Source organism: Micromesistius poutassou, assembly GCF_964030765.1.
Source record: "Micromesistius poutassou genome assembly, chromosome: 13".
NCBI classification, from domain to species: domain Eukaryota; kingdom Metazoa; phylum Chordata; class Actinopteri; order Gadiformes; family Gadidae; genus Micromesistius; species Micromesistius poutassou.
Window position 1 is genome coordinate 10,341,148 of NC_140283.1, and position 13,286 is coordinate 10,354,433.

Genomic DNA, 13,286 nt, shown 5'->3' on the forward strand with positions numbered 1-13,286 from the left:
TGGGTCAGGAACAACACAGCTGTGGTGTTAAGAAGACACTTTTATCTTAAACTGTAAATCCCTCCCAGTAGTTTATTACTGTACTATTCTGGGGTTACATTCTCTGTAAAAAAAATAAATAAGATTTAGTTTTAATGTAATTATTTCCCAAATTCTGCATCTGCTTCAAGGCAAACAACTTTCTTCCTTCCTTCCTCCTTCACCTGGCCCCGATATATTGTTTCACCTTCTTCTGACAAATGTACTTACTGTAAGTCGCTTCGGATAAAAGTGTCTGCTAAATGCCCTAAATGTAAATGACTAGGGTATAAAGGGGTGAATAATGACCAGAATGTTCGACCCCTAGGAACAGCAGAAAGGTTACAGGGTGATGGTTGGTTTGTGCACATTGATTGCTCAATGTACAACAGGTGCACAGCCTCACCTGGCCCCAGATTCCCATCAGTCTGACTCGGGCCAGGTGAGGCTGCTTAAACCAGCCATCATCCACACACACTCCACACTGTTAAATGACATGTTCAACTGTTAAATGTATGTTGGTTGTTTTAATGTTAGTGGTGTCCTTTGTATGTTTATGTAGTGGTATTAACGTAGTTATTAATGTAATAAAGTAGTGTAGTTGTACCATGTATTATCTAGCCTGTTCATCTGCTGCTCTCTTATGTTGGGTATTTGGATTTAAAAAAATAAGCCAAGTCTGTGTGTTCCTCCATTGACAAGTGATTCATCACGCACCTGTGATTGAGGAAGATGGATGTCCTGATTCATCAGAAAAGAGCCTATCTCAAACAGAGTCAGACATGCGGCCACCAAGAACAGATATTTTACAGCGCATGACTGACGGCTGTGGCATTTCTATCAAATGACATTCCAATAATAGCTCTTAAATCATACCTATGGCACCTTTGATTTAATGCTAGGCATATCCCAATAAGATATTGGTCATAGAATCAGAGGGAGGTTTACCCTTCAGCTAGGCCCAGAGGATTAGGGCTGTTGTTTACCTGCAGTCATTTCATGCCAACATAGTGATAGAATGAAACATTTTCATGGAATTGAAATGGAAGAGAAAATGCTAATAAAGGCTTCAGATCTGAGATCAGATCTCTCACCATATGGTAAATCTCAACCTTTCTAGGGAGACAGATGGCCATGACCCTGACTCCAAATAGGGCTAAGCTTAGCACCCGCCAGATTAGTCTGGTTCTCACATGGCCTTCTGAATGAGAAGAGGATGAAGAGATGCTGGTACACAAGTGATGGAGATCAGGAAGAGGTCCGGTGAGGCAAGGTCAGTAGAGTTGACTCAGCATCTCTTTACACATCACCAACCAAGAGGGGACCAGAGACTGATGCACAGCGACCCTACAACCTGCCATATACCTGTGATATACCCGGCCATTCAAAACCAATGAAGACCCACACAAAAGGCTGGACAAAGGAGATATTTAGCACTATAAATCAGAATGACCCAAGAGTTATCTGCAGACTCCGTGTCAGTACAACTATCCAACATTGAAGTGAAGTTCAAGGAAAAGAGCCACTCTTCTGCAGAGAGAAATCTTCTTAGTCTGATCTGTGCATGTACCAGTTAGCCAGGGGGAGGATGAAGTTAATGCCACTTTATGGACCACAAAGATTACTCATTTATAATAATCCTGCAAGATCATACCACAATTATGCAAACACAATTTATCATTCAAATTGTGTTTATTTTTATTCATGGAGATATGTTGTTGTTTAAAATCCATATTGTTATAAATAAACAATCAATTCATTCAAAAGTATAAGATATTTTAGTCTGAAATTCTGAATTTGATTGCTTTGAAATGTTGTCCTCCCTGAAGAGACATCCGGAATGAATATTGTTTACTCATGGACACATTCCCTAGAGGAAGGAAAGAGATTTTCAACCTTTTTTTTCATTTGATACGACTTAAATCTTGATGGCATGATTACATGCTTTTCCTGAAATGACTAAGACTCGAGAGCTTTGGGGAAATTACACTGTGCGTGACTCTAACTGTTAACATACTGGGGTTTGTTTTTAATTTGGTCAAATCTACAAAGCCCGCTCTGCAATTAAGGCCTAAGAACTTGTGTGGTGGGCGGCTTTAGAGAGATAATTAAACAGACTGGGAGCCCGGGCAGCTTGGGGACCTTAAGTTAGAGAGCAAAATAAGGTTTTAAATGAGAGCGAGTGAGGGCAAGAGACAGATACACTGGATAAAATTGTGGTTTTGTGAGATGGCTATGGTGGCGGCGTTGCATGCATGGCAGTGTATGGGGTGGTAACCAGCAATTTAGTCAAAACAATAATAATAAAGCAAATTATAATAATAATCAAATGTATGTAAAGATATATAAATAAATAAAATTTTCTGTGAGTTGAGTGTATACAAAAGTGAATTCGTACTTTAAATTGCACAGTTACTGAAGTCTCAACAATACACTCCAAATCGACATCGTCTTCCTCATAGGCATACATATTGTGGTCAAACAAAGCATACCAAAAAGAAGTGGGGGGCTCCACTGCCATCTAACGGTGAACTTAAAATACGCACATCCGTGTTGTATTTTCCTGCATGTCCATTCCTCCCACGGAAATGCTTTTGTTTGGTTAAGCATGGTTTCAAAGAACTTGATTGGGATTCCTTAATTATAGTTTTAGATCTTTTATAGCTTAAATTGACTGACTGCGTTTCGACGAGTGGAGCTGGTTCTTTGTTTGCCTTTTGTCTCGCTGTCCCATGACATACCTTCATATAAACATGAGGATCTCCTGGTTAATATTCCCTTGATACTTTAATGCGCGGTCCTTGTACACATCCCTTACGAGAAGATAAATTCTAGCTGTCAACTATGACGGACCGACAGAGGGAACTACCGTCTTGGATGTCGCTAAAGGAGAAGGCGAAACCAAAGCAGGCAATGACGAACATTAGAAAAGTTTCACGGTAATGTTGGATAGCCTACGTTTTAAACGTGCGTTCCATAATATAGTTGCCAAATCTATAGGCTATGCATGTATTTCTTGCTTAAATATTGAATAGGCCTTTAATGACAACAACGGTGTATTTCTTTCAGAACGGTATATTGCATGAACGAGAAGGAACTGGTTGAGGCAGCGATTGCATTTATTAACCAAGGGGCAAGTGACGCTTTCCTTTATAACCACTAGATCGCGCTATTCTAATTGAATGGAGTTGAAACCAAAGGTATTAGGCTACACATTATAAGTACAGAATAACTTGACATATATTTAAATGTTATTATTTTTTGCCCCGGGTGACAGGAGGAGAATGGAGACAGAGGGCTGGCAAGCACTGTGAGAATCCAGGACTGTTCTAATAAAATGGAAGAGACTTTGGGTGAATCCTCTAGCTCCGAGACTCAGGACAGGACCTACATTTCTGAGACCGACATGGACACTGTAGAAGACACAAAGACAGTATCTCCCCACCTATGTTTCTCTGGGCAACAGTCTGAAGGTCAAAGGTCAATACAGGCTCGAGACTACCAGAGTCTGGTTGCACTTGAAACTGGCCCCACAGTGGTTGCTGAGTCTCCGCCCACTGAAGGCGAAGAGGATGATGCGTTCAAGCTTGTAAGGGAAATCTTCTTCATTAAGGATTAAACTCTATTCCAGGACACGCATTAGTTCTTACCTATTACTGTTATAACCCTTATCAACGTAAAATTATTTGGTAACTGGTAATCATCAGAGACAGAGTAAAGTACATTGTTAATCTCCAGAACATCTGGGGTGTGCGATGGAATGGCACTCTAGACTTGTTTGTACCGAAGTCCATTGTTCAAGACAATCTGACAACAATTACACTTTAAGATGTATGTAGTCTCTTGCCAATAATGTGTTCCCCTAGCTGGGTTTTCAATTTCATTGATTGATCTTATTGACATAAGGTTATAACCCTTAATTATCAAAATTCAAACCAACCCAGACAGGAGGTTTTTACTGTGAACATTCTGATGCAAACACTTCAAAATCACATTATTGTCCTGAACTAGAGAAAATAAGCAATGGCACTTTAGCTTAATTGTAATTATTTTATTTGTATGAAAGCCAAAAAAGATCAGAACAGCATAGGGTGATCACTCAATGTCCCACACAGGTATACATAATGCCATAATTATTTTTTTATGAACAGTATTGCATCATAACAGATCGGAAGGAACAGCAATTTGTAAGACAATTTGTACAAAAATATATATCATGAGGTTGAAACGAAAATACATTAATCAACTGGTGTACACTGTTGATGGCATGCTTTTTAAATGAGGGTTAGGGTCTGTTTGTGATCGAGCGTCCTCAACAACACAGAACTCAGAAAAGTTGTAAAGGCCAACTGAGCGGTTACTAAAACACAGCAGTAGTAGGACAGGGTCATAGCTGATTGAGTGGCATAGGCCCAATGGAGTCCGACAAACCAGACCAGGCCCAGCAGGCTCAGGGCGCTGGAGGCAGCCTGGCACCACATGCTGAACCGCAGCACACTGGAATCTTCACCGTAGGCTGATAGCAGCGAGCTCAGCAGAGCAAAGGGCACAAGCACCACAGGTACGTAAAAACAAAGGATAACAGCTATTCTTGATATGATCATAATTGTCTCAAAAACTCCGGTGGTCGATAGAAGTGATTGGCATGATAGTTGGGCGTGTTGTCCCTTTGAACAGAAATTGAAGGGACTTATGGTGACGTCATTGGAATCGATGAAAACAGCTGCAAATACGACGAGGGCAAAAATCATCTGTGTCAAAGTAATCAGGAGAGCCAAAGACAGCGATAGCAACCTGCATGTCTTGCTCTTTGCTGAGATCACACACGGAAGCATCTATTCAGACAAACAAAACAAACTAAATCAGGATAGCTTATTTGGTTCAGAGAGGGATATAGCCTACAAATATTACTTTTTGTACATTATAACAAAACATATATAGGCTATATATGTTTTGTTAGGACTGCATTTTGATATTTCTTTGGCATTTTGATCCAATTCGACAATAAAAAGCAAGAGTATAAAATTAACTTTTTACTCGACTTAAACATACAACTCTATATAAGGCATACTTCTTTAGTTTAATGATCACAGGAAGGGGGACTATCAACTATATTTAATTCGATTTGAACTTACTGCGCAGATGATGAACCAGCGTCGACTGCAAAGGACTGTTAAGTTTCACTATTATTCAGGAGTCATGGGATGATTATATAAGCTTTCGGTTGTTTGTGGAAGGTGCGAGACTGCCCACCACTTTCGGTTTGACCGTCGCCCCTTGCACTAATATAGGCTAGACAGTCTTAAGTAGGCTATAAAATATGTCTTACGATAGGTGAGTGGTCGTATGCCTTCACAAATGTGTTTTTTCTTACTTCCGCTATGTGCATGTTTGTGGGCAACATCACAGCGAAGACGCGCGCGCGAGGGTACGGTAATAAAGTTTAGCCAAGAGCCAAACGGGACGACGACGACGACGACGACGACGACCGTGTTTGGTTGCTCTCTGATTGGCCGGCCGGCTCAAACGGCCCAACAGAGCCCGCGGCCCCCTCTGGCATTGATAAGATAAGATAGTCCTTTATTAATCCCCCTTAGGAGAAATTCACAAGTGTCCAGCAGTGCAGTGGGAAAAGAGAGTGCAAAGCAAGAGTATATATACAAATAAATTTACCAATTGAAATAAAATATAATAAAAAAACGATTTGAATAAGATAAACATACTATATGACCCAGTCCGTCACTGGGTCTCAGGTCACCTGCCAAACCGTGCCATATTCTATCCCCTCCCATTAGGATAATTTTCCCTAATTGAAAAAGAAGAAACGAATGACACTACAAACAATACAAACATTTATGTTACATTAATATCTATATGATTTATTACACAAAACACATTCACCTCTGAAAATAACAATTTGCTAATAGGCCTACATCATCAGGCAAAATCTGATGTGCTAACGTGAATCCCTCCTATGATGCCAGAGGGTTTACGGCGGGAGGAGTGCTGTGTGGAGTGCACGCGCCCTTCAACTCGTTCCAAGGCGGTCTCGTCTCACGGCGAAACCCCTGGAACGGGGTGCGCTAGATGAGCGTTATTGGCGAGAGAGGGCGGGACTTTCGGTTACATGGGATAGAAGGCGAGAAGCGAGAGCGCTTGAGGGACCTCCGATAGGGCTGGATAATGCTTTGTAAAATAAGTAGTAAAAATTTAATAATTATTCTCCTTGTTATTTGCTATTTTTGTCATTTTCTTATCCATCTCTCTCTGGAGACTGTTTACTAGCGTACAAAGCGCTCAGGAAGTAAGAGACCGGAAATTGCGTTGCAGTAAACCAGGGATAACGCTACAATTCACGATCTCCTCTCATCCTAACATGCACTCAATTCTGGGCGCAACTTGACGTCGACGCGCAGTTCTCCTCCGAATATTAACCAAATGATGCACACCCTGTTTTCATTCGGACTATGTCATTGGGAACATTGTAGACCTACATCTTGCCATCTCAACTTCTCGGAGGTGCACCCGAATACTTGCTCGAAAAGACTCAAGGTTGGTTGATTAAAATGTTCGAACAACTTTATCCAAATGGAAGGCCTTATTTTATTTTCTAACTTGGATCTCTTGAATATTCGTTTGAGCTTGCATCAGGAACATAGGCATTTATTACATAAATGCACAGATTATCAATCAGTAATTTTTTTTTATCTTCTGATCTGTTGAGATCTCTTTTCTGTGAATCGTATAGGTGGATAGGTGGAATAAGTGGATCTTATATTTACAATAGCTAAGTTAATTTTTGTACATTTTTAAGTAACTTTGATCAAATAAATTTAAATAGGCCTACTTTGGAAATTACGAGATTAACGGAACCTACTTTCTCGAATGTGTTTAAGTAGCAAAAGTTGTTTACATGACAACCCCCAAGTGTCCATAATATGAAGTAATTGTCATTAACGTTTATTGAAAATTGTGTTTTACTATCCTCTATCCTGTTCTGTTGTATAAGTGTTCTAATTAGGACCTTAATAGTAGCTGCCTGTCTCCCAACACCATTGCAGGCAGGGAATGTGTTTCTGAACATAAAACTGCATGAAGTTTTGCTGCGTGTGTGCATCGAGTGGCCAACAATAGGTGAGTGTTAGATTTCTAGTGATAAAGGCAAAGCAATATTTACATTTAAATCAAGTGTTGACACATTTGTGTCTCTTTGCCACTGCATGACATTGAATTCACATCCAAAACATTCCTGTGTACAGATTGAGCCATGGGAAACGTGTTCAGCTGGCTCATACAGCCAGTCAGTGATGATGAGGTGTTTCCCACCCATCAAGAGTCTGAAGAGGGTACAGCTCCTCAGCAGGAGTCAGGTGGCCCTGAGGTCCCTAGGCCCCTGAAGACCTTACCGGAAGACATCCTGACTAGCATACCTGTCGTATCACAGGAGGCATCTCGACTAATCGTGGGACATGTTGCAGAAGCTAGTGAAGAGCTGCAATCAGTGGCTCTTGCAGCAACAGAGGCACTTGGCATTATTCCATACCCTGAAGGGCCTGAGCAGCACAAGCCTCAGGGCTTGGCAGTTGATCCCCAGGATACTGTTGTATTTGGAAAAGAACCTTTGAAAGAGCCAGACCCAATTCCTCAGACTGTACCTGAACCCAATCTGGACATAGAATCGGAACCAAACACAGAACGTTTTCCAGAACCCGAATCCATCACAAGTCTCCTACCCGAGCATGTTCCTGGACTCACAGAATCTGTACCAGCCCTGGAATCCGTTCCAGAACCTGAATCCATCCCAGACAAGTTACCGAAACCTATTCTTGAACCCAAATTAATCACAGAATCAGAACCCAACTCAAAATGCATTCCAGAGCCTGAATCAATCCCAGATGAACTACCAAAGCCTGTTCCTGAACCCAAACTCATCACAGATACAGAAATACTCCCAGATTACGTTACCGAACCTGAATCAATTACAGATCTACGATCAGACTCTATTTCCGAATTCAAAGTCATCACAGATATGGATATAACCCTAGAATGTGTTCCAGAATGTGAATATATCCCATGTCAAGTACAACAATCTGTTCCTGAATCCAAACTCATTGCTGAATCAGAACCAACCCTAGAATCAATTCCAGATCTTGAACCCATTGATCTATTAGCAGAACATTTTCCTGAACCCAAATTCATTACAGAATCAGAACCAATTCCAGAATTTATTACAGAACCAGAAGACATCCCAGACCCAGTACCAGAGCCTTTTCCTGAACCAAAACTCATCACAGATACAGAAATAACCCCACCATGTATTACCGAAACTGAATCACTTACTGACCTACGATCAGAGTCTATTTACTTATTCAAAGTCATCACAGAATCACAACCAATCCAAGAATGCATTCCAGAACCAGAGTCTATGGAATGCAGAGTACAAGAACCAGTCCCTGAACTCCAACTCATCACAGCTATGGAAATAACCCTAGAATGTGGTCCAGAACCTGAATTCAGCACAGATCTATTAACAGATCATATTCCTGAACCCAAATTCTTCACATATTCAGAGCCAATCCCGGAATTTATTCCAGAACCGGAATCCATCCGAGACCCAGAACCAGAGCCTGTTCCTGAACCCAAACTCATCACAGATACAGAACCAATTCCGGAATTTATGTCAGAACCGGAAGCCATCCAAGACCCAGTACCAGAGCCTGTTCCTGAACCCAAACTCATCACAGATACAGAAATATATCCAGAAGATGTTACAGAACCTGAATCAATGACAGACCTACGATCAGAGTCTATATCCGTACTCAAAGTCATCACAGAATCACAACCAATCCAAGAATGCATTCCAGAACTGGAGTCTATGGAATGCAGAGTACAAGAACCAGTCCCTGAACTCCACCTCATCACAGATATCGAAAAAAATGTAGAATGTGTTCCAGAACCTGAATTTATCCCATGTCAAGTACAACAATCTGTTCCTGAATCAAAACTCATTGCAGAATCAGAACCAACCCTAGAATCAATTCCTGAACCTGAATCCAGCAATGATCTATTTACAGATCATATTCCTGAACCCAAATTCTTCACATATTCAGAGCCAATCCCAGAAATTATTCCTGAATTGGAATCCATCCAAGACCCAGTACCAGAGCCTGTTCCTGAACCCGAACTCATTACAGATACAGAAATATATTCAGAAGATGTTACAGAACCTGAATCAATGACAGATCTACGATCAGAGTCTATATCCGTACTCAAAGTCATCACAGAATCACAACCACTCCAAGAATGCATTCCAGAACCGGAGACTATGGAATGCAGAGTACAAGAACCAGTCTCTGAACTCCACCTCATCACAGATATGGAAAAAACCCTAGAACGTGTTCCTGAACCTGAATCCAGCAATGATCTATTTACAGATCATATTCCTGAACCCAAATTCTTCACATATTCAGAGCCAATCCCAGAAATTATTCCAGAATCTGAATCCATCCAAGACCCAGTTCCAGAGCCTGTTCCTGAATCCAAACTCATCACAGATACAGAAATATATTCAGAAGATGTTACAGAACCTGAATCAATGACAGATCTTCGATCAGAGTCTATATCCGTACTCAAAGTCATCACAGAATCACAACCACTCCAAGAATGCATTCCAGAACCGGAGACTATGGAATGCAGAGTACAAGAACCAGTCTCTGAACTCCACCTCATCACAGATATGGAAAAAACCCTAGAACGTGTTCCTGAACCTGAATCCAGCAATGATCTATTTACAGATCATATTCCTGAACCCAAATTCTTCACATATTCAGAGCCAATCCCAGAAATTATTCCAGAATCGGAATCCATCCAAGACCCAGTACCAGAGCCTGTTCCTGAATCCAAACTCATCACAGATACAGAAATATATTCAGAAGATGTTACAGAACCTGAATCAATGACAGATCTACGATCAGAGTCTATATCCGTACTCAAAGTCATCACAGAATCACAACCAATCCAAGAATGCATTCCAGAACCAGAGTCTATGGAATGCAGAGTACAAGAACCAGTCTCTGAACTCCACCTCATCACAGATATGGAAAAAACCCTAGAATGTGTTCCTGAACCTGAATCCAGCAATGATCTATTTACAGATCATATTCCTGAACCCAAATTCTTCACATATTCAGAGCCAATCCCAGAAATTATTCCAGAATCGGAATCCATCCAAGACCCAGTACCAGAGCCTGTTCCTGAATCCAAACTCATCACAGATACAGAAATATATTCAGAAGATGTTACAGAACCTGAATCAATGACAGACCTACGATCAGAGTCTATATCCGTACTCAAAGTCATCACACAATCACAACCAATCCAAGAATGCATTCCAGAACCAGAGTCTATGGAATGCAGAGTACAAGAACCAGTCTCTGAACTCCACCTCATCACAGATATGGAAAAAACCCTTGAATGTGTTCCTGAACCTGAATCCAGCAATGATCTATTTACAGATCATATTCCTGAACCCAAATTCTTCACATATTCTGAGCCAATCCCAGAAATTATTCCAGAATTGGAATCCATCCAAGACCCAGTACCAGAGCCTGTTCCTGAACCCAAACTCATCACAGATACAGAAATATATCCAGAAGATGTTACAGAACCTGAATCAATGACAGACCTACGTTCAGAATCTATATCCATACTCACAGAATCACACGTCATCACGTCATCACAGAATCAGTCTATGGAATGGAGAGTACAAGAACCAGTCCCTGAACTCCACCTCATCACAGATATGGAAAAAACCCTAGAATGTGTTCCAGAACCTGTATTTAGCCCATGTATTTATGTCCCATGCCATCTCATTGCAGAATCAGAACCAACCCTAGAATCAATTCGAGATCCTGATCCAGCTTTTCCTGAAACCAAACTCACAGAAACAGAAATATCCCCAGAATGTATTCCAGAAACGGAATCAATCCAAGAACAATTACCAGACATTTTTCCTGAATCCAAACTCACAGAATCACAACCAACCCAGGAATGTACCCAAGAACCTCAAGCCCTCCTTGAACCACTACCAGAACCTATGCCTGAACCCAAACTCATCACAGACACAGAAATAACCCAGGAATGTACTCCAGAACCGGAATCAATCCAAAATAAAATCCAAGGGCCTGTTCCTGAACCCAAACTCATCACAGAATCAGGGCCAACCCAATGTATTCTACAGGAACCATTTCCTGAATTGAAACCTGTCACAGAGTCAGAAATAAACATAGACTATGTTATAGAACCCGAATATATCCCATGTCAGTTCCCACAAGAACAGGTTATTGAACCCAAACAAATCGCAGAATCAGAACTAACCACAGAATGTATTCAAGAACCTGAATCAATATCAGACCTACTACGTAAACCTATACTTGAATCCAAATTCATCACAGACACAGAAATAACCCAGGAATGTACTTCAGAAACTGAATCAACCCAAGACCAGGTACAAGTGCCTGATCCTGAACCCAAACTCATAACAGAATCAGGGCCAACCCCAGAATGCATTCTAGAACCTGAAACCATGTCTTACCCACTACCTGGAGCTATTCCTGAACCCAAACTCACAAAATCGGAACTGAGCACAGAATGCTATAGAGAAACTGAATCCATTCCAGACCTACTACCAGAAACTTTTCCCGAACCAAAATGCACCAAAGAATCAGAATCAAGCAGGAAAGGTGTTCCAGTACTTGTCCCCATCCCAAGCTTGCTACCAGAAGAAATTTGTAAAGCCAAACTATTCACAGAATCAGAACTCACCCCAGAATGTATCCCAGAACCCGAACCTATCTCAGACAAAGTTCCTGAACCCAAACCCTTCCTACAATCTGAACCATCCCTAGAATGTATTCCAAAACCTGAATCCATCCCAGAAAAGGGACCTGAAACTGAAGCTAATCCAATCACAGAATCAAAACCAAGCACAGAATATGTTCCAGAACCTGAATCAATTCCAGATCTACTACCAGAGGTAACACTGGGATGTCTTCTAAAACCCAATTGTATCCCATGCCAAGTACCAGGGCTTATTTCTGAACCCAATCCCATTACAGAATCAGAACAAGACACAGATTGCAACCCAGAACCTGAATCCATCCCAGAGAATGTACTAGAAGCTATTCCTGTACCTAAATTAATCTCAGAATCGGAACCAACCCCAGAATGTTTTCCACAACCTGATTCCTTCCCAGACCAAGAACCAAAATATATTCCTGCCGCTAAACCAATCACAGAATCAAAGCCAAGCACAGAATATGTTCCAGAACCTGAATCAATTTCAGATCTATTACCAGAACCTGTTCCTGAACCAAAACTCATAACAGAAGCAACCCCGGAATTTATTCCAGAACCTGATTCTATCTCAGACAAAGGAACAGGACCTATTGCAGAGTCAGAGCTAATCCCAGAAGGTTTTTCAACAGAACCTGTTGCTGAACCCGAACTCATCACAGAGTCAGAGCCAATCCCAGAATGTTTTTCACCAGAACCTGTTGCTGAACCCGAACTCATCACAGAGTCAGAGCCAATCCCAGAATATTTTTCAGCAGAACCTGTTGCTGAACCCGAACTCATTTCAGAATCAGAACCAAATCAAAACTATGCTCAAGAGCCTGAATCTATGCCAAAACAAGTACCAGAAGCTTTTCCTGAACCCAAACTCAGAGAATCTGCTCCAACCCCAGAATATATTCCAGAACCTGGATCTATCCCAGGCCCAATACGTGAATACATCCCCTGCAAAATCCAAAAAAAAAAAAGAAAAACCAAACCCATCAGAAAATCAGAACCAACCTCTAAATGTGTTGCAGCTATTACGCAGATAAAGCGACAGGACACAGATCAGCTGGTCCGGGAGGTTCTACCCGAGCATGTCAGCCAGGGAGCCACATCGGTGGAGCCAGTGTTAGATGTTACTCCCCAACTTTCCATCAACACTATCCCTGACTAAGTGGACCAAGAGGTGCAAACAGACTTCTCTTGGGATGAATTCCAGAGCAGCAGCGTGGGGGCTGTAAGCTCCTTACCTGAAACCTGGTGAATCCCCAGGGAGGTCAGTGGAGGTGTACAGTGAGGGTGTGGGGGATTTGAAGTGGTTTGAAAATAATCTGACCAATACAGTAATGGACAGAGGCATCTCACAGCCATTACAATGAGTTGGGAGGGACTTCTTCAACAGACCACTGCAACTCCAGATTGCAGATGTA

The 13,286-nt window shown here is 41.4% G+C and overlaps 3 long non-coding RNA genes across 3 annotated transcripts; 2 read left to right on the plus strand and 1 right to left on the minus strand.

Annotated features, from left to right (window-relative positions):
- The first annotated feature begins 2,646 nt into the window (after positions 1 to 2,646).
- Positions 2,647 to 3,651, plus strand: LOC311357925. The gene is made up of 3 exons (XR_014637927.1): positions 2,647 to 2,957; positions 3,088 to 3,151; positions 3,296 to 3,651. It is a non-coding gene; the product is annotated as an uncharacterized lncRNA (long non-coding RNA).
- A 403-nt stretch (positions 3,652 to 4,054) lies between these two features.
- LOC311357924 lies at positions 4,055 to 5,945 on the minus strand. The gene is made up of 2 exons (XR_014637926.1): positions 5,154 to 5,945; positions 4,055 to 4,853 (listed from the first exon to the last, which is right to left on the minus strand). It is a non-coding gene; the product is annotated as an uncharacterized lncRNA (long non-coding RNA).
- A 220-nt stretch (positions 5,946 to 6,165) lies between these two features.
- Positions 6,166 to 9,190, plus strand: LOC311357484. Its single transcript, XR_014637846.1, has 3 exons — positions 6,166 to 6,570; positions 7,080 to 7,152; positions 7,278 to 9,190. It is a non-coding gene; the product is annotated as an uncharacterized lncRNA (long non-coding RNA).
- The last annotated feature ends 4,096 nt before the right edge of the window (positions 9,191 to 13,286 follow it).